Source organism: Columba livia, chromosome 7, assembly GCF_036013475.1.
Source record: "Columba livia isolate bColLiv1 breed racing homer chromosome 7, bColLiv1.pat.W.v2, whole genome shotgun sequence".
In the NCBI taxonomy this organism is placed as follows: domain Eukaryota; kingdom Metazoa; phylum Chordata; class Aves; order Columbiformes; family Columbidae; genus Columba; species Columba livia.
Window position 1 is genome coordinate 26,501,717 of NC_088608.1, and position 21,368 is coordinate 26,523,084.

Here is a 21,368-nt window from a genome sequence, read left to right on the forward strand (position 1 = left end):
TGTCATTTTACCTCTATCTGTATGAAGCTGAACTTGGGTCATAATGTTTTTCATTGTGGCATTATCTCACCCCTGCAATTCGAATGTATTTATTTACTATATATATATATATTTATACTATATATCTATGAAGATATATATATAAATGTAATATATTTAAACAGCATCCTTTACCAACCAGTGTAGACAGAAAGCTAAATTGGGTCATCCATATAATCCAATTGCATAAAAATATGACCCACTGGCATAAATCAGACTGGGTCCTTTGATATGAGTGGAAATTAATGAAAATAAATGTTAATTTATACTGGAGGGCCAAAAAGATCTGGATTCTTAGCTGACCCTGGCTGCCATCACCAGCACTGCCCTGCTTTCCTTGCTCTCATACTGTTGGACTGTACTGGTAAGCTAAAATTGAAATAATCATATTAATTATCATTAAAATATCTTAAAATACATATAAAATTCTACTCTCCAACTGTAACATAACTATTTCTCTTCAATAAAGTTACTGATTATACTGTTGATGAATAAGTACTCTTGCCACTGCTCATAGACTCTTTCTCTGAGAAGCCTTCAAAAAGTCAGCAGTACAAAAAGAAAGCCAACTCTGTGCAAAAGAAAAATGTAGCCTGATAACAGATGTTGAAAAACAATCCTTCCTTTTATTTCCACTCCACAAATACCATGTTTTGGTCAGTCTGGCCATGCCTAGCATTCCGGAGAAAATAAGCCACAACACCTAAATTTATAAAGTTTTAGAGTCACAACTGAATAAGATTCCATTAAGCAAGAATGAAAGAATGGATCGGTCCATATATTCAAGGTTTGTCAGAAGCAATGAAATCAATATTTATCAATTTTTATGTATTCTTACAGCAAGAAAAGACACACATACTTCTTACACAGCCTATTCTATTCCTGTAGATACGGGGATAGACAAAGGAACAAACACAGTGTGACACTTATCCTTTAACAACTCTGCCCAGCAGAATCCATCAGAAATCTGGTAAGCATCATTATCTAATCTCTTCATATCATTTGAGGGAAGCTCCTAGGAGTGTTTTCCATCGGTCTGTCATTTGGTCATGAGTAACCACAAAGTACAAAAGGCAGTTTGGCAGCAGTGAATTTGACTGCCTGCCTTGGCACCCACTAGTACCACAGAAAAGAAAATCTTGAGCCTTATACACACTCTCTGGCTGATATTCAATAAATATTTTTACTACCAGTCTTGGAAACTAATAAATCCTGTGTTTCATGATAATGATGAGCAATATCCAATACACAGTTTTGTCAAATGCACTTATTGTTCACATCTCATTTTCCAGAACTAGGTATGGAATAAAACTGCCTCTTGTGTTGCATCTGATGGTATAATGTAATTTTCACTCATTCTACCATTTCCCATTAAGTCAGACTGAGGTCAGGCTGTTGTTGCGTTGTGTTTATGGACACAGAAGCTACTTTATATTACACAAGTGCTCCTGACAGCATATTTAAAACTATTCAAATGTTTCTGTGGGTTATTGTTTCCTTTTTTCCATTTGTGATATCAACATGCAAACAAGGTGTTCTCATGATCAAAGCAGAAACGCTTTTTTTTTTCCCCTCCTTACCTTCAAGGAATTTATTTAGCAGTTTACATATATGGCAAACAGATGCTACTACTCTAATTTATTCATAAGATACTGTGATGATCTCTAGAGAAACACAGAGCAGACTTGTTTGACATTTACTATCCCTTATCTCTTCTACAATGCATTTGTTCTAGTTGAAATACCAAAGAGCACTTTGTGGTGCTGGTAGCACCCGCTAATGAAAACATGCCTTTCCTTCTTCTCCTGCCAGAAAGCAGCTAATAGCTTTCATGAGGTACAAAGCAGAACAAAGACATTATTTCTGCAATCACTTTATCAATAACTTATTGCCAACCATAGACATTTCTGCTCTATCAGAATGCAACATACGCCACATCTCGGAATTATTTTAAAACTTTCATGCTTACTATCCTCATCAGTTAAGTCACTGAACACAGCTAACAAAGCCTGTCATGATGAAAGGCACTCTAAGTTGACCCTAACATTTTGAATATTTCAGAAAGCCTCCATTTCCACGTAAACCTGACCTGAAAATCAGCACAGCATGTGCAGTTCCTGCAGTTTCCATGTGCCCATCAGCTCTGACTGTTCCAGTATTTCAGGCACTGCACCAGCATGTGTTGAGTGATGGGCAGGAGCACTCTTCTGGAAAGCACCTATAACATAATAACAAAGATAACATTTTTAGACAGCTTCAAATATTTGAGTATTTTTCAATACTTTTCAATACACTTTTTCAATACACTTAGCAACAGGTTGATAAAAATATGGGTAACTTACTATTTGGCCCTGTTCCTTCTGCAACACTGTATTAACCTGAAGGGAAGACTACTGAACTTTAAGCAACCCACATTTTTTAAATTAAATAATAAATAAAATTAAACAAACAAAATACTAAAACCACAAAACAAACCCTCTTTTCCTAAGTTAAATGCAGTATTTCTGAAAGCATCCCCTTCTGGAGGCTGCAGAGCGCTGTTTCACAGCGAGCCGGGGCTCAGGGCGCCTCATCCTGTTCCCGCCGGCCGACACATCCCCTCACAGTTGCCACGCGCCCAACGGCAGCCCACGTGCGGCGCTAGAGCTTGCGCGCGGCGCTGCAGCTGGCGAGACCAACGGACGCTCACCTGTTACCGTAATTACCCGTAGCTCAGAGATAAGGAGACCCCGAATTTCAGAGGTTGCTTTAACTCAACCACTTGTACTAAGGAAGTTGCCCTTCTCTTCGAGTCAGTACGGGCGCGGCTCGCTCTTGGCAATCGATGGCGGCGCAGGTTCCCGACGGCGACAGCACGCGCTTCTCAGAGCCGAGGGCGCTCTGGGCGAACCGGGCCGATCGTCTGAAACAATATAGGCAAAAAAAGTATGGGCGAAGTTGCTTGCTGAACAATATAAGCAAAGCGATAAAGCTTAAAAAAATTGTACAGAGACAAGAAAGAGCACGGAACAGTCAGGGAAGCCTTCATGACTGACTGGAAGATGTCAAGAGAGGGAGAAAGCGGGAAGTGTTTGCAGCTTACCCAGTCACAGAAGCATTGGCTTAGCTGTAGGCTCTGATGCTCTTCAAGTTGAAGAGACAAATGCTGGAGTATGCAAAAAGGTAAGACAGAGGTCCCTTTCTCACAGGATTAAGGGTTACTTTTCAAAGAATTAAGGTTTCAAATGATGGAATAGGACTGCTAGCTGTTTAGACACCTCTAGGAAGGTTGTGTATTTTACACAAAATGAAGAAAAAAAAGAATACTATAGCAGCTACACTGAGCAGAGTCACTTTATATAGCTCATTTTCATTTTTCCTGATGATGTTTTCTCCTGAGTTTTCTGAGAGCCATAATTAGTTCACCTGAATACCAACAGAGCAATCAACACAGTAGTGTGATCCTGACCATGCCATAGGGACAAGCTGCTTCTTGCAAACACATTTCAGGTGACACCATTTAGCACAGTGGACTATACCACTCAAACATCTGATGAATAACTGAAGTGTTAATTATCACAGAATGTCAGGGATTGGAAGAGACAACAAAAAATCATCTAGACCAATCCCCATGGCAGAGCAGGAACACCTAGATGAGGTTACACAGGAACATGTCCAGGCGGGTTTTGAATGTCTCTAGAGTAGGAGATTCCACAACCCACCTGGGGAGCCTGTTCCAGTGTCTGTTACCCTCACTGAGAAGAAGTTTCTTCTCATATTTAAGTGGAACCTTCTGTGTTTGAGTTTGCACCCATTGTCCCTGTTCTCATCATCGGTTGTCACCTGGCTCCACCCTCATGACACTCACCCTTTATGTATTTATAAACATTAATGAGGTCACCCCTCAGTCTCCTCTTCTCCAAGCTAAAGAGACCCAGCTCCCTCAGCCTTTCCTCATAAGGGAGATGCTCCACTCCATCATCTTTGTTGCCCTGCGCTGGACTCTCTCCAGCAGTTCCCTGTCCCTTTTGAACTGAGGGGCCCAGAACTGGACACAATATTCCAGATGTGGTCTCACCAGGGAAGAGTAGAGGGGAAGGAGAACCTCTCTTGACCTACTAACCACCTCCCTTCTAATACACCCCAGGATGCCATTGGCGTTCTTGGCCACAAGGGCACAGTGCTGGCTCATGGTCATCTTGCTGTCTACCAGGACCCCCAGGTCCCTTTCCCCTACGCTGGTCTCCAACAGGTCATTCCCCAACTTATACTGGAACCTGGGATTGTTCCTGCCCAGATGCAAGACTCTACACTTGCCCTTGTTATATTTCATTAAATTTTTCCCTGCCCAACTCTCCAGCCTGTCCAGGTCTCACTGGATGGCAGCACAGCCTCCTGGTGTGTCAGCCACTCCTCCCAGTTTGGTGTCATCAACAAACTTGCTGACAGTGCGCTCTATTCCCTCATCCAAGTCGTTGATGAATATATTGAATAATACTGGTCCCAGTACTGACCCTTGAGGGACTCCACTAGATACAGGCCTCCAACTAGACTCTGTCTCATCAACCACAGCTCTCTGACTTCTTTCCTTCAGCCAGTTCACAGTAAACCTCACTTATCCAATTCTTGGGCCCCTTTACCTTCAAGTTCCCTGTCCCATGGGATTTCCCACAGCAATTGCTTGAAAAGGCCAGGGTTGCGATTCTCCTTGGTATTCTGTTCCTGCCACATGAGATCCTGAACTCCACCATCTCATAGTTGCTGCAACCAAGGCAGCCCTCAACCTTTACCCCTTAAGCCAGACCCTTCTTGTTAGTAAAAATGAGATCCAGCAGTGCTCCTCTCCTAGTTGGCTCATCCACCATTTGCACTGGGAAGTTATCATCAGTGCACTGGAGGAACCTCCTGGACTGTGGCTGGCTGGCTGAGTAGCCCTTCCAGCAAACATCTGCTTAGATAAAATCCCCCACAATAGCCAGGGCCTGTAATTGTAAGGCTGCTCTCGGCTGCCTGTAGAAGGCCTTGTCAACTTCCTCATCCTGATCTGGTGGCCTGTAATAGGCACCCACAACAGTATCACCCCTGCCAGCCTGCCCCTTAATTCTCACCCACAGACTCTCAACTTGCTCCTCATCCACCCCTGGACAGTACTCAATACATCATAGTTGCTCTCCCACATAAAAATCAACTCCGCTACCTCACCTTACCAGTGCAGACAGCATAAAATACGTCACCAGCTTTGACAAATCTCTCCCAGTTTATCCACAGGAGAGCTTGTTGAAATCCTTTGGGGAAAGCCTTGCAAAATGCACCTGTGTTCCTGCTAGCTAGAGAAAATCCAGTCATAGCTGAGGTAACCCAAGTATAAGAGTAATTCATGCCTTCATCAATGAAAATGTTATCTGACTGTGTCAAAACATGCAGGTTAGCTAATTATTCTCAGCTTCAAGGAGTCATGCCAGCTTCAAGTAACTAGGTTTCAGGGCCCTGAGTGCCTTTGAGGGCCTTAATTGCCCAGATCAGCTTCTCCTGGGATCTCTACCCACTCACCCTCTGTATAAAGCTATTTGAGATGCATCTATAGAGTTAGTGTTGGGTTTTGCCTGTTGATGGTGGTTTTGCAGTGTGACCTCAGACCTGCCCTAGTACTTGTCTCATAATGGTTGCCTTGGTGATGTTGTGCTGGATGTTCCTGCTCTGGTATGCGTGACCGTGTCCTTGTTGGTGAGGCTGCTGTTCCTGTCTGTGTTGTGCTTGGTCATGTCTCCTTATTTGCTTTTGCTGTGGACCAGCTCTGTTGTTGGTTCTGTCTATCACTGGTCTATCTGTATGTCCTCTGAACTCAGTGGGTGGGAGAAAGTTTTTCCAGATATAATTTGATGTTCTGTATTAGAATCAGCAGAACAACAGGCTAAGAGAAGGCTTTAGACAAGCTCTTATGCTCAGACAGGAGAAACAGTTCCTATCCCTTGTGTTTGGGTTCTATGTCTCTTGGTTTTTTGTAACCAAATTTTGGTTAGAAAAGACATATTTTTTACTAGTCTGTCTCATTTTAGAAGCCTCACTGGACTGCATATTCTCACTTCTTTTACTTTTATTGGGAAGCTTAGAAAGATGACTGTGCTCAGTAAAGTAATACTGACATTTGTTTCATTTGATTTAACAGAAGTAATTTATTAAGCTAAGCACACTGGAAGGTGAATGAAGATAGTGATACAGCAGGTCCAGGAATGTCTGAGGTGATGCTGTTAAAAACATAGGGAAGACAGGTAAAGAGGAGGTCAAGTCTGTATGCTACAAAAATGGTGAGTACATTCTTTTACCTATCCTGTTAAGTTTACAGGAAAGCTGGATAATTCTGATTATAAACACTGCTATAATGTTCCTGTCATTAACATGGAGAAAATTAAATTTTTCTTATAATTAAAGGTTTAGGCAGGGAAAAACATATTCCTTCATGTTACATGACCTAATAAACTCCCTGAGAATGAAGCTGTAATTGTGAGCAACTCCTTTTCAAGGAGATAAAGAGGGGGAAAAGTATTAATTCAAAATCAGATAATCTAGAGCTACAGGATATACAATATCCCTTTTTATTGATTATTAGAGTAGTGCTAAAAGCTTAGCCAGAAACACCATCCTTCTTATGACCAAAATTGTCTGCCTGCTTCATGTCACCACTTTTTGAAAATCTGATAAGTTGCAGAGATAGATCACTGCTTATGTCAGTGAATAATTTTTTAGCTGATAAGTCCACTTCAAACAGTGAGACCTCTAATCTTATTGGCTATTTTAGTGTGTCATATGCACAATCAGTTAAACATGTTTTTCTAGTTGATTCATTATATATGAAATATATATACACAGATGGTCTCTTTTTCTCCAACACTTGAATCACACTCATTCAAAATCTTTAGTTTTCCATAAACAGTCTCTAGGGACAGCTGAATTTGCAACAAGGCTTTACAGTAATTCTTTGCTTTTATTAATTCATAGTGTGATTTTAATTTTTTTTCACCCATCTTTATTTAGTTGATTTTATCTTGCCCAAACTTTGGGAAAATTTCAGTAATGCTTAAGCTAAAATTAAATGAAAACAAAACAATTATGGCAAAAGTTACACAGTGAGCAGAGAAATGAAGATAGGAAATTTTACGTTAGATCACTGCAGAACTGGGGTCCTCACAAACATGTATAGAGTAATACTCAGAATATGCTACTAAGTTTTTGCTGTGGTAAACTGTATTGCAATATTTGTATCAGAACTTAAAAATCTGAGAGACTGTCTATGTAAAGTTGTCCAGATAGTACTATAAATACCAATAAGGAGGTTGGAAATCTAAATAAGTTCAAAGGCAATGTTAATGAAGTATTTAGTGAACACAGAACTGCTAGCCAGTTGCTGTTGAGAATAGTGTATTTAATCAAAAGTCAAGACCAGTGGTTTCTATTTCATAGCCTCAAACAAAAACAAGGAGCTAAAATGCTCAAATAGAGGAGGAGACTGTATGTTTAGTTCAATTATTGGAGAATTCATGCCCTTATTTATAGAAAGCCAGTAAGCTGGAAATAAATTTTGAAAGGAACCTGGAAATAGATTATTTTACAACATGAGTGCATGATTTAAAGGCTGAATGTAAACTTGGAATCAGTAGTTGTAGATGCAGTCCTAAAGCAATAGAAAAAATTATGCTAAATATAATTTTGATATATAAATCTCAGTTTCTGAGAAACTGCAGTTTTAAATTGGTGGGGGGTTTTTTATGCTTGCTTCAGATGAACAGTGGATGATTAATGATGACTTTTGTCTTCATATGACACCAAGTAAAACAGAACTGCTTTGGTGATCTAACAAGAATTGCAGTCCTGAGGCAAAACATAGATTTGTTTATGCTGATTGGAAAAAAATACTATATTTTAATTTAATAAACACAATTCTCTGATCCTCTTTCCTTACTAGAAGATATGATGGTGAGAGAGATGACTACTTATACAAACTCTGCTTTTGCCAGATGTAGTATACTTAATATTACAATGGCTGATAACACACAAATTAATGAATGTGAAGTAATCTGAGTGGTACTTGGGTAAAGACAGGCTTTTTGAAAACTGTAGTAAATTAATTAAGAAAAGCAGTAAAGGATACCTAACCAAATGCAAAGCTGTAACAAGTGATGTTAAATTGAAGACTGCCACAAATGGCTCTGTCATCCGATGTTCATTAGAAATTTAGGAACAAGAACACCTCATAATAACAGAAATTAAAATGTAAAGGAACAGAGATTCCCCCATAATATTAATATGGAGACACACTTTTCATTTCAGACTCAAATAAGACAAATGATAGTGTGATACCAGACTTTTTCCAGGAGTCACCTAACATTTAAAGTTCCATGCCCTTGCTTAAAACAAGAAGACACTCATCTTCCTACAGGATTAATGTCTTTGACAGGTATCTTCACATTGAAGCTACTGCTGAAGTAGGCAAAAAAATAATTCTACTGTATACAGTTTAAATCCTTTAAAAGAAGTGACCTGAGGATGCTTGTCTCTGAGACAATTTTTCTCTATTTCCTACATTAATTCCCTTGTTGTTCAGACTGCTTTTCTGAGTCCATATATCTTTACAGGATTTTCATGGTTTTCATTATGGTTTAGTTTCACTGCCTAGAAAAGTGAAGGGAGATCAGCATGATCTTTTGGCTTGTTCTTTAGTGATTGTGATTTTGCTTGATCTTTGTGCAAAGTAAAGAAAAAATATAGTAGATCTTAAATGTTATGTAAATAATGCTGATGTGAAGTTTAAATTACTCTGATTCAGACCTTGGCTACCACACATTTTCTGTGTGATTTTTAGGCAAGACACTTAACTCTATAATATAAAGTCAACTAATAGTCAAAGTGCTGTCTCACTAACTTAAAATGATTTTGGAGCAGAAACATATTCTTAGCTGGTCTACTTCAGAGCAACTTTGCTGTCGTAAAAACAGTCTTCATCATGTGAGCATATGGCTGGTTCTGTGTTAGTAACCCTCCACTGGGGCAACAATAAAAATACATTCCTTTCTTGAAGGGGCAGTAAGATGTCATCCAGCAACATATAAATGCATCTAAAAATAAGAGTCTCTATGTGCGTTCACTTTCCTTTTTTCTTTGCATAAAAGTTTGAGAATGTGCCTGTGAGAAATTATCGAAGATGCTTTCTACTCTTTTACAGTAAAATTCTGATTAAAAAAAATCTTTTCTGAATGAAAGTGCTGTTTTCTGATACCTCTGATGTGGAAAGTGGAGCTGGTTTATTCTCTCTCTCATCCCTTCAGCATTCTAGTTATACAAGGGCTAATTTGTGTGGAAATGAGAGAACTGATATGCTAGCCAGCTCATTAGGTGCAATTAGAAGAAAACCATCCCTCTGGGTCAATGAAAATCACTACCAGAGCAATAATCATTTGTTAGAGGGCCATCTTCCCTTAAGCACAATAAAGTTGTATTTATGTGTATTTTTCACACAATTCTTGCAGTTCGATTAGCAACAACACACAATGAATGAAGACTCACTTTCTTGAAAGGAACATTTGAATCTAGCCTTCTGTCTTTTTAATTGAATCTACATTTAGGAAGGTTTTAATAATAAGAGAGTTGATTTTTCAAGTGTCACTGAAGTAGTTGTATAAATCAAGATTTTTTTTAAAAAAAACTATTTTTAAATGTAAATTTCTGTGATAGAAAACAGAACATTAAAAAGTATAGTATAATGGCTGGATGAAGTTTATGACTGTGTATACTTATACTGAAAGATAAAATGTTGTATTTTAGATAGTATTACAAAATATCTAGTACAATGATGCTTGGAATCATTCATCTGAAATGATTCCTCAAAACAAAATTATGAAAGTTGTGCTGAGGCTCTTTTGAGACGTGCAAGTCTCTTGCTTGTCTTCAAGCACAGGTGTATTTTGGACCTGCACGTACAGAGAAAGAGCTTATGTATTTCTGGGTATGCACATCAATCTACTCCATCCATCTTTGAAGCTCTGACATGTGCCACAACAGTCTATTTTTTTTTCTCCTTTTTTCTCAGATACTTAGAAACAGAGCAAACATGTTTTCATCATTCAATATAGACTTGTTTGACATGATATACTGTCAAATGTTCTGTCTAGTTTCTATTAAGTAGGCTTCAGCCCTTTCTTCAGGAAGACTCTTTAGTGCTAGTAAAACTTAGGTAATGTCATCCAAAATGCTTAATTTGTGCTGTTTTATCCAACTGCTTCTAAAATTGTCCTTTTAGACCTTTCTTAGTCAAGTCTAGTGCTCTTTGGAAACAACACTTTTTATTTTGGGTTATTGTTGTCGTCGTTGTGGTTTGGTTTTTTGTTATTGTTGTTTTGTTGTGTGTTTGTGGGTTGTTTGTTTGTTTAGGTGTGTTTTTTTTGTGCCTTTTTTTTTTTTTTGGTAATCATACAGAGCATACTTCTAATTTAAAATTGTTCCCTCCTTCATGTTGCAATCTAGTCTTCCACAGAAGAATAGCAGGTAACTTTACATAACTGAAAATAATTGCTGTAATATGTTAAATTACTATCAGAAATCTATGAGAAAACCTACTTGATCAGTTGTTCTTTACAATAAAAGCCCTACTCTTTCCAGAACAACAAGATGGCTTAATTTGGTCTATAATAAAGAAAAACATTTGTAAATGACAGATATATTTTTTTTTTTAATCCTATACATCAAAGTTGCAATTACTAGAGCAATTAACTTTTTGTTCTCCATTAAGATGCAAGTGAAATCAACAAAAGTTAAAAATGACATGGTGTTATTTTTTTGCAATGAAATGGATTAGCAGTAGCTGTCAGGAAGTTTAGCTGTGAATCACGCTCAGTTACACATACAGAAATCATTCTGTCCTTTAGAAATAAATGCATGACAAGTACAGAAAATAGTAATGTAATATCTTGAGAGATACTATTTCTAGTGTTCATTTCTTAAAGCTTGAACCAATTGGTCTTTGGAAGAAAGACCTGAAAGATTCTGAACTTTTTCTCCAGGTAAATCAGTGAAGAGAATTCTATAGAACTTGTGTATAGTCACATTGGACCTGAGTTTACATTAATCAGTATCCTTGTGCAAAAGCTAAGCTATATGATGAATATTTTACAAGGACAAATATGCATTGTATGCATGTGCTATGTAAGTCTACAACAGATTTCTCTAGGTAAGTAGCTTTAAAGGAGTAGTGTAATTAAAAAGAGAATGCTTTGCTCGATGTTATTCAAGCCAGTGTTATTTGACTTTAATATCCTACTTTTGCTAGTAAGCATGAGGTTTAGTTTCACTGGCTCAGGCTGTCACAGATTTTCTCCTTTTAAATCTAATCTTGTGATCTCCTAGAAACAAACTAAAAAAGTGAGGAAAAAGCTTCTATGCTCAGTATAAACATGAATTTTATTTTCTTGCTATTAAAAATGGAAGATTTTTTTTTTTTAAACTCATTGAGTATATAACCCTCTAGAGTAATGTAGCAAAGTAGTCCATGATAGGATCTTGTGGGGTCCTGAACCTTCTCATTCTGGTAGCAAAATAAGTTGTACATAAACTTATTCTTTGCTTAAATCTAGCTACATTTCCATATATTTTGTCTTATGGGAAGGCATTTCTAGATAATTCTTGCTTTTCTTATTAAAAACTACTTCTAATTGTATGTTACCTTTTAACCTTTTTATGTCCATTCTGCTTCTTACATTGTAATTGATAAAGAGCAACAATATTAACGTTCTTTCCCCATGACATGATACCCAACAGTACTGTCTGTCCATTATTGTTAACCTATGCATAAAAATGTAAAACTTCAGCTACTAGGATGTAAAAAACCTAAAAGCTAAATATACAAATTATTTTTGAAGATCTAGGAAAAAGGTAGTTTTTGAGCCAAAAAATGTGTAGTATCTTCCAGCATCTGGGGAAGTTTCCTATCTGAAATACCAGAAAATATAACTTTGTCTGATTATCACATATAACTTATATGGAAATATAATACTAGCAACATTTCTGATACACTGATTACTGTTTGTATCCTTTATCTATAACTCCAGTAAATCTCACAGTGAAATTAACAATAGTTTAGCACTTCATTATACAGTTACATAGAAGTTCAAGATATGAAATAAAAACTATGATATTCAAATACAACTATAAAATGTATTTAGGCAAAATAATTATTGAGACTGGAATGTAGTATTGTACACTGGGTCACTGAACTGATTTAGCTTTTAAGGTGTTTCTCTAAAATTCCTGGGATTTTTAAAATTTTAGCCAAGTTCAGTTCACATTACAGCTACAAAAACAATATTTTGGCCCAGTAAAAGGTCAATCGAGAGCAAAAACAGGTGATTGAGAAAAATGAGAGAATTTGAATTCAATAAATTGTTTGGGGTTTTTTTTTTGTTTGTTTGTTTGGGTTTTTTTGTCTCTCTGAGGTTAAATTACTACAGTCCTAGAATGTAAGAAGTTGGATGCTTTATAGCTTTGAGAACTCAGGCTACACCACATTAAAAGACTTTGTAGTCTTAAATAGACAAGAATGAGAAAGAAGGAAAAACATGGGTAAAGAGCAGCAATAAAAGTGAAAGCAATTCAGCCATGATAATTCAATAAATTAGTGGGAAATGGGGGATACAGATCTCCCAACCGCTTATGAGCCATTCATTAAACCAAACTGTGTTTCAATTTATTTGTTTTAAATAAAACTCAAAGCTTAGCTATTTGTTGCTGTCAAATGTGCCTGTGTTCATTTTCAATGTTATTTCCATTTAATTGCCTCAACTTTATCTGTAAGTAGTTGGCAAAATGAATACCATGCTTTCCAAATAGAGATAGTGAAAGAAACTAAAATACTCATTTCTTGAGCTGCTGCTGTTGGTAGACAAAGGGATTTGATAGGAATTATATGATGTATAAGGTCTTTGAATTTAAATTACTCCATAATTGCTTACATCTTTCTCGAGACAGTGGCATGTATGAAAGAAATCACTGGAAATCTAAATACTGGGAAATGGTTTCAGTATAAGAATACAGATTTTAAATATATATACATATAAAAGTAATTAGGATACTAAGATGTAAAATTCCTTACTATATACCCAGCTAACTACTTTGCCATCTATATAACTGTTCCTGTACCACTAAGCTTTGTATATTATAGTAAAGCAACAATGACAAACAGTAGAATAATAGCAGTAAGAAGATTATGTATTGATATGGTATTCTGACTGTTTTCTTTCGGTGATACTTGGTGTATGCCTATCTACTATTATGTACTATCAGGATTACCATTATTAACACTTTATCAAGTCTTCAGTTGCAAAGAGATTAATGAACAGTATCTAGGGAAAATGCTGAACAAGCCAAGGAAAACTCACTTGGAAATTAATGCTAAAAAGATAGTGGATTTCTTCAACAGTGCCTTGATTTGGTATGGTATCTGTTATTGCTAGTTAAATAATTTTTTTTGCTCTCACATAGTGATAGGTTAATGGGAAAAAAAGGTTTATTAATTAAAGGATAAAAGATAAATGCAAGAAAAAAAAATTGTAACATTTTTGTTTTCTTTCTGACAGACAAGTGACTGTCTCAGTAGTAACTGCTGTTTCCTCTCATAATCTGAAAGTTTCACATAGATAAATCATATTAATCTCATGTAACCATTCTGTGCATCCACTTTCAAAACCATTGAAGGTGCTTTGATCCATATCAAATTCATCCTTGAATTATGTTTTTGCATAACATTGTATAACATGAAATTTTTGGTAACATGGAGGGACTGTAGCCCTGGGTGAAGCACAGAGCTAAGGTTTTTAGGTCTGACACCAAAATATTTCATATAAGCCTGGCATTTGTCTATCTGTGGAACAATGATGTGTGGCATATATGGAATTATAGTGTAAATGATGGCCTATAAATGAATGATTTTTCCAGATAGTTTCAACACGAAAAAGGTACAAGACTTAGTGACTTGAGAGGAGCTGTTTATGCATGTTCACAGTTTTCAAAAATGTGGTTTTTGATAAGAAGCTAAAATGCTTGTCCTAAAGATACTCATTAAATACTAACAGATAATTTACAATTCTGTTTTGATCTGACTCCGAGAAAATATGTCTACTTGAGAACAAACTTGTTGACAAGGGAGAAAGATTGTAGGGTTGTTTTTTCCTTATTTAATAGTATCACTTGTGGCTTCTTGAAACAGACTCTGCATGGCAACAAATATTTAGTAAATATTTTCTTCCTCACCTTGATCTAAAGAAAAAGTCTATAATTTTTATTCTTACTGGCAATTTCTATTCAGTATGAAGTAGGGGATCACTTGAATTTTGAATCAGACACAAGAAGTGAATCTGCTTTTAGTATTTATCCCATTAAAAAAAAATAATAACTTTTTTCCTCCTTATCATTATAGATACCAAAATTAGAAACAACTAGTTATTATTTATAATTACAGTAAATGTTGTTTTTATACTAGAGATTCACTGTGTGGGACACAATTTTTTGTTTCTTGCCCTTAATTTGGTTATATTCTTAGTCCTATTATAAAAATGTGGTAGAGATGTAAAAGTGTAAGTGAAGTTCCAGAAATTGCAAGCTCTGTTGACAGAACTTGCTGTGCTTTAATACAGTGGTGCGTGACCTTCCTATACATAGTGCAAGTTGAGGAGCAAAGTAGTAGCAAGAACCACAAATTATTGACCTCTCTCTTTCTTTTTTTAAAAATTTTACAAAAGGTCATATATGGAACCAAAAAGCATCTGGAAATCACCAGTTACTAGCCAGCACAACAAAATAGATTATTAAATTGGCATGTACTATGTTGGACAACAAATATATCAATTTATTGTGCTCACTTTACACCCACCTTGATTTACTAGGCATCTGAAGAAGCAAGATACATAAATCCATTTTATTCCATTTAATGAGGCTTTCATTTCTTACAGAGGAGAGTCTGAGATTTTACATTTTACATCTCTGTAATATGATAGTAAACAAATACAAGTTATGAATGTATTCCCTGTGAGAAAATCTGTAGAGAGTCCATGAGGGGAGGATTATTGATTATTGCTAGAACTGAAAGAGAGTAGCAAGTATGTTAAATAAATTAGGAATCCATTTTGCCAGTGCATTACTGCCAGAAATGCTTAAACTTTATTTTTTTCTGAATAGTATGATTGTTACCATTAAGATATTTGTCTTACTGGTAATAAGCCTGAACTCTCATCTGCTGAGGCTGTGATGCAGAACCTAGCTGCAGCTCATAGGGGGTTTCTCCTGGTGTAGGGAAGCCTCAGTTTTCTATATTGCAGCAATTTGGAAGCTCAGACATGCAGGCAATCACAAGCACACACACCTACAAAGCCTTCCCAGCAAAGGCAGAAAAGCCAGGGTGGCCACTGTTGAGGCACCAATGCTCTCACCTGCAAGCAGGAGAATGTCAGACCTTTGCCCAGATGGAGCTGGTGTTACAATCAAAAACAACTGCAGAACCTCACAATATTATCAGCACAATTGCAATTGTATGATTATTTTCTGACCAACAGAAAAAAAGAGGTTCCAGGTGTTTTTCTTTCTTTAGAATTAAACCTTATGACAGCAGTCAAGGACAGCAGAAAGAGCTTCTTCAAACACATTTCCTGCCTTCAATCAACTTTAGTTCAGGTTCATCTGCAGCCAGAGATGGTGTCTTTGCAATTAGCACCCTTTGATGTATGTTTTTCTTCCATTAATAAATATGGGCCTTCACAGTGTAATTACATGCCCTGTGTAGCACACTCAAGACACATTTTTCATAGTGTTCATTGATGATGATTGCCAGCAGCAGTATGGCTACAGCAAGACTATTACACAGCAGATTTGTGTTGAATGAGGTAGCACCTTTCTAAATAGGAATCTTTACATATTTGGGTACTACTAGGGCATATGTCTTTTGGGAGCATTGATGCCTCTCTTATTCGAACATATTCAAGTACCTTAGCTTCAGGAACACCTACAGAAAACCTCTTATGGGAGCTGCAAACTCTGCAGATCAAGCAAATTCTGAATCATTGCCTCCAGCTGTCCACTTTTATAAGTCAGTATGACCAAATGTAGACACACACAAAAGGCTGTCATTGACTATCTGGGAAGGGGTTAGCTTGACTGGTCTCACAAAACTCAACAGCTGGTAGAAGACTCAAGAGGAAGGATAGACCTTGGTCTCTCTTATTATTTTAATTAGAATATAAAAATCACATAATATCCTCCCTTTCTTGAAAGAACTTATCAGATTAATGAAACTACGATTACCTTCCATGCATTCTACACTTTGTTTCTTTATAGCTATTTCATTTTTTTCTTTAAAATGGATCCTTTTAAAATCAAGTAACACATCCTTCCTGTGCAGAAGGTGCATATTAAAAATCAAGCTAAAATACCTCTTATAACTCAAAATTTCAGAACACCCTATGTCTGAAGAGGTACATTTATCAGAGCTGAATGCTCTATTGATCCCTGTGCAGAAAACACAAAAGAAATGTCAGTTAGTTAGGAACTGGAACTGATTAATCTCATATATAATTATACTTTGAAAACAAAAATACAAAAGAATGTGCCTTTTACAATATGTTTTGGACTGCAAAGGGGCTTATAACTAATAATGGAATTTTATTTAGAAGCTGGTCTCATATGGCACAGAGAAGAACAGGCAGAGTAGATTAGGAGTCCTGTTGGCTCAGAACTGTCTCCAAAAAAGATGGGCCTCTGCAGGTAATGGTCTGTCTTGTTAAGGACCACCAGACTTTGTTTGTCATGGATCTACCGTTAGCTAGTTTCATTTTATGCCTCTTGCTTTTTGCATCTGAAAGGAAAGTAAGAGGTGCTTTCTATTCACCTTTTCATCCTTCTATTGCTAAAAAAGTACATATGCAATCCAGACTGATCTGTCTGGGTAGTATGAATTAAACGAATTTAAATTTTATTTTAAATCTGTGGGTGCTGTTCCACAGTATTTCTGCTTATTCATTCCCCTACAGGCATGACCTTGTCCATTAAATACATAGAAACTTACAGAAAGTCATTGATGAGAAAAACTTAGAGTAATTCATTGCTAAGGTTACCTCATGTCATAGCTTATTTCTGTAAGCCAAGCTTTGCTGTCTCTGATAATGAGAAAAGAGGCTGGCAATTTGTAGAGAAAACCATTTCCTTCAGCAGCTACCCAGACTAGTGCTGTATTGGGGAATGGTAAAGCTCCTTTACCAGTTTCAGGTAGCCTCAGCCATTCTTGATGAATTTTGTCACATTTACTAGAATCAAAGAGAAGGGTTCTCATGTTTTTCAGTCTTTTTGTTGGAGATTAAACTGCACAAATAAGGTGGAGAGACAAGCAAAATCTGAGTCAGTGAAAGGCAGGCTTGCAAGGCAGCTGAAAGTCATCTCCAATTTCAGTTTACTGTGCTATCTTTTTTTTAATACAGATCCAATGAGAAATGGCAGTTTCAGGAAGCATTAGGAGATCCATGTATCTCCAGCCCTGGCTTATACATATTTTTTGAGTCTTAAATCCACTCAATTTAATCACTTAGAGTTAAATCTAATTCTAGGCAGGTGAACAACTCCACTAAAGTTGTAGATAGCATTGTTTACACTGTTGCATACTTGATGAACAGAAAAGCTTTCCATGGAAGAGAGAACTGACTTGGCTTCAAATGCCATTGTAATAATTTATCTTCATCTTAAATCATATTTCACTGACAGGAGAGGTTGTTCAGGTCTTGTGGAAGACCCACTCTAGGTGGTCTCTTGTACACAGAGACAAAAAAAAATTTTTTTTTTTTAAAGTCTCCAAAAGATAGATAAATATTTTCAAAGATACCAAAACTGACTACCTCAGGGAGCTGCTTTTTTTTTTTTTTTTCAAAGTAGGTGAATATCTTATTTTTATTGCCACTGGGTATCCAAAAGCACAGCTGGTGTTCTCAGATGCCAATGCAATCAGATAGTGCTCTCAAAAGAGATGCCAGCTGTATGATAGGTTATGGGAAATGGAAACAAAGTTGTTTTCTAATTCTTTGCAAAAATAATGTATTTTCTGGCATGGTGTCAGAAGAAATATTATTTGAAACATCAGCATCTTTATTCAGAACATAACCAAGAAGTCAGTTTTATTTTGGATATATTAATTTAAGTGTAAGGATTTAGCTTCAGAATTTTATTTTACTTAATGTCCATTTTATGCATTTAGATAGCATGGTAAAAGATTAGTGAAAGAGGATTGAAAAGAGGTTAATTTACGACATGCACAGCTTGGATTGCTAACAATAAATATGATCGATGAGGACCAGCTCATAAAGAGGCAGAACTACAGTCAACATAGCCCTTGTAGATTAACTTTAAGTTTCTCCCAAGAGGGAAATAGTTTTTGTGTCAGTCTCTGAAAGCTTTATGATAAATTTTTCATATACTGACTTTATTTTTTCTTCACATATTCTTATTTCAACTCAAACACCTGTTTATTAAAAGAACAGAAACCTGAAATGTTAAAAACCTGCTGAGAGATTCATTCACTTACATAAATTCATTCTTAAGTCCACACCCATTTCTTGAGAGCACTGAACTGCAAGTATTATAATTAGGCAATAATAATCTATGTGAAAGTCTTAAGTAGCTTAAAACATAAATAAGAATAGCCACATGACAGTTCAGAACTTCATTACAGTGGATGTGCCTGAAGGTGCCATCCTTAACGAATGGCTGCATTCTGACCTAGGAAACTTTAGGAAAGGATCATCTTCTCAGATTCTGCCAAAGAGCACTTAGGGAACAGGATGACTGAAAATGCAAACCTGTACTTCTCTTTTCCATTCCCCAGATCTCTGTGTTCTCCACAGCCTAGTTTAGACTTTAGTAGCTAGTACTGACCTGTTAAGAAGAGTTACAAAACTCTAGAAATTGTTAAAATTCAAGAACCTTTTCTCCTATGTCAACATCATAGTCTGGCAAGAAGCAAGAGAGCCATCACTGTCAACTTGTGATTTATTCATGCCAAGGAAAGCAATTCTCCACACACTTCCAAACACAGTTACTATAAGCAGAACAAAATAAAAATAGAAACAGAGTACCATCACCTGAGAGCAAGGCCAAGAACCAGACAGTTATTTGAAATAAATATGAAGGCAAAAGCAAATAATTTTATTAAAAATCACTAAAAGACTATGATTAGGGTAATCACTTATGTATTTGTAAATGAGTACAATAATAATGCATTTTAGTTGTGGGATGATACCTCCACTTTATTTGTAGTGTTTCTGGTTTTGCCACTTTTACATACTAATATCTGGGATGTTTTGCATATGTCTACAGAATGTCCTCCAGAGGTAAAGCTATACTTATTCCATTCTTTGTTTTGGTACAGTATATACAGAACTGCTCAACTGGTTAGATGCACAGTAATTATATTTCACTTTATTTCTTTAGCTTCTTCTGAAGTCTGATTTTGAACAACATTATTGAACCAATACTGTAAATCATGACTGCATTATGCACACTAAAAACAGATAAAATACCAACATAGCACATATTTCCCTAATTAGTAACAGTGAGTCAGAGACTAGGCAATAAAGTGATGGCCCAACATTTTTTTAAAGTAGTTTTTCTATTACAGTAATAACATTTATCTTTTATTTCCTCACTGGTCCCTAAACTGTAACTTACAGCCTTAAACTGATAGTGCTGCACACACCTCGGAGTAGTGAATTGCAGATATGTCACAAGTCATGGCAGATGAGCTGAAATGAAACCAGGTAACCACATTAACACAGCAGTAGTCTAAGGCAATACACTGGCTCATGGCTTGGGCACCAAGCTGCAATAGCTCTCCTGGAGCAGTCTTTTGTTAGGATGACCCTGACACTAGTTCAGACTTTAAAGTGAGAGATCAGAAAGAAACAGACAAAAGTTTAAAAGACACCAGTACTTATTTTTCTATCCACTGAATATAACTCTAGCAGTGGGCTTGGCATCAAAACAGATTGAGAAAAGAAAATGTGGTGTTTACCAACACTGTAATGGGCTCTGTAGAACAAGCAAGGAGACAGGCAGAATATGGTGAATAAGTACAGAAACCTGAGTTTACCTTTAAGCAGTTGCTCTAACAAGTCAAGACTACTGGTTAGGCTTACTTTAAAGCTGAAGGAAGATAAAAATTGATTCTGTGTAAACAGAAACAAATTGGAACCTGAATGGATGTACCAAGCTACAGTGTGCTCTTCTAAAATCTGTTGAAGAAACATTGACTACTACTATACTATCCAGAGAACAATCTACAGAGAGGTCAGACAGGCAAACTCTGGGTTTTGGCTCCAGAGAAAACCACAAGATTATAAAAATGGATTGCACCGATCATTGAACTTAAATGAAAGACATACAAGTAACATAAATCAAAACCCTAGAAGAGCAGCTTTCACAATAGGGGATGAGAATCTGTAGTGAAATATTTACAGATTGTTTCTAAAAGGGACATATATTGCATACAGTAATACTGAACAATACAGCTGACAGACCACGAAGACTGAATTCTAGCATTACAAATGGAGCACTCAGTAACACATATTTTTCTGGCACCGTTAGGGACTCGAGGAGCTGCTGCTCAAGCAGAGGCCTGGAACACCATACAGATACTGGTGGAAATATGTATGTGCCTTTTAAATAACTGGGGGCCTCAGAGAGGTGTTTTATACTAGCTTTTTTAAGGCTTGCTATGTGTAAACTGTCTTAACTGTCCTGGGCTCCTGGGGAAAGTGGTATAGAATTAAAAAAAACTACAAGGCTGAGTAAAGCCTTCAGAAGTTGAGTTCATCTGCAACACACAAGTACTGAAACAGTTTATTATCACAACCATGCAATTCTTCTCCATTTAGCAGCTTTTTTATTTAAGGCAGCCACAGGTTTACCCTGTAAGTTTACCTAATTATGCTGTAGTCTGGGCTATTTCAGAGAAAACTGGATTCTTCTCTGCTATAAGAGCTGCAAAACTTTTAAAAATTTAAATGCCTTCTGTTACAAAAAAATATTCTATCAGTTTGAACTGCTCACAGGACAATATTAAAACCCCCACATTTTCCATGCCACAAAAAAATTCTTCAACAACAGACACGCTTCTATTACTGGAACAGGTCAGACACCTGAGAAACGTTCAGAAAGGACAGGAAACAAGACAGATCAGTGGCTATAATAAAAATACAGTACAAATACAGCAAAGTCACTCAGGTGTCAATACAACAACTACTTTTCTAATAGATTTATTATTTCTAAAAGTGTATCAG

The 21,368-nt window shown here is 36.6% G+C and overlaps 1 protein-coding gene and 1 long non-coding RNA gene across 5 annotated transcripts in view; one reads left to right on the plus strand and one right to left on the minus strand.

Annotated features, from left to right (window-relative positions):
• TFPI (tissue factor pathway inhibitor) overlaps positions 1-21,368 on the minus strand; it is a 163,511-nt gene that overhangs the window by 57,387 nt on the left and 84,756 nt on the right. For 3 of the 4 annotated variants that reach the window (XM_021290089.2, XM_021290087.2, XM_021290082.2), the window contains exons 1-2: positions 2,729-2,940; positions 2,129-2,257 (exon numbers count right to left, since the gene is read on the minus strand). The gene's annotated coding sequence lies outside the window, so the exon portion shown is untranslated. Of the gene's footprint in view, positions 1-2,128; positions 2,258-2,728; positions 2,942-21,368 lie in introns of those variants that run through there. The other variant, XM_021290090.2, reaches the window with a different exon arrangement.
• Positions 2,937-21,368, plus strand: part of LOC110360018 (uncharacterized) — a 64,281-nt gene continuing 45,849 nt past the window's right edge. Inside the window, exons 1-2 of the long non-coding RNA XR_010473709.1 lie at positions 2,937-3,201; positions 6,185-6,323. This is a non-coding gene — a long non-coding RNA (uncharacterized LOC110360018). The remainder of the gene's footprint in view (positions 3,202-6,184; positions 6,324-21,368) is intronic.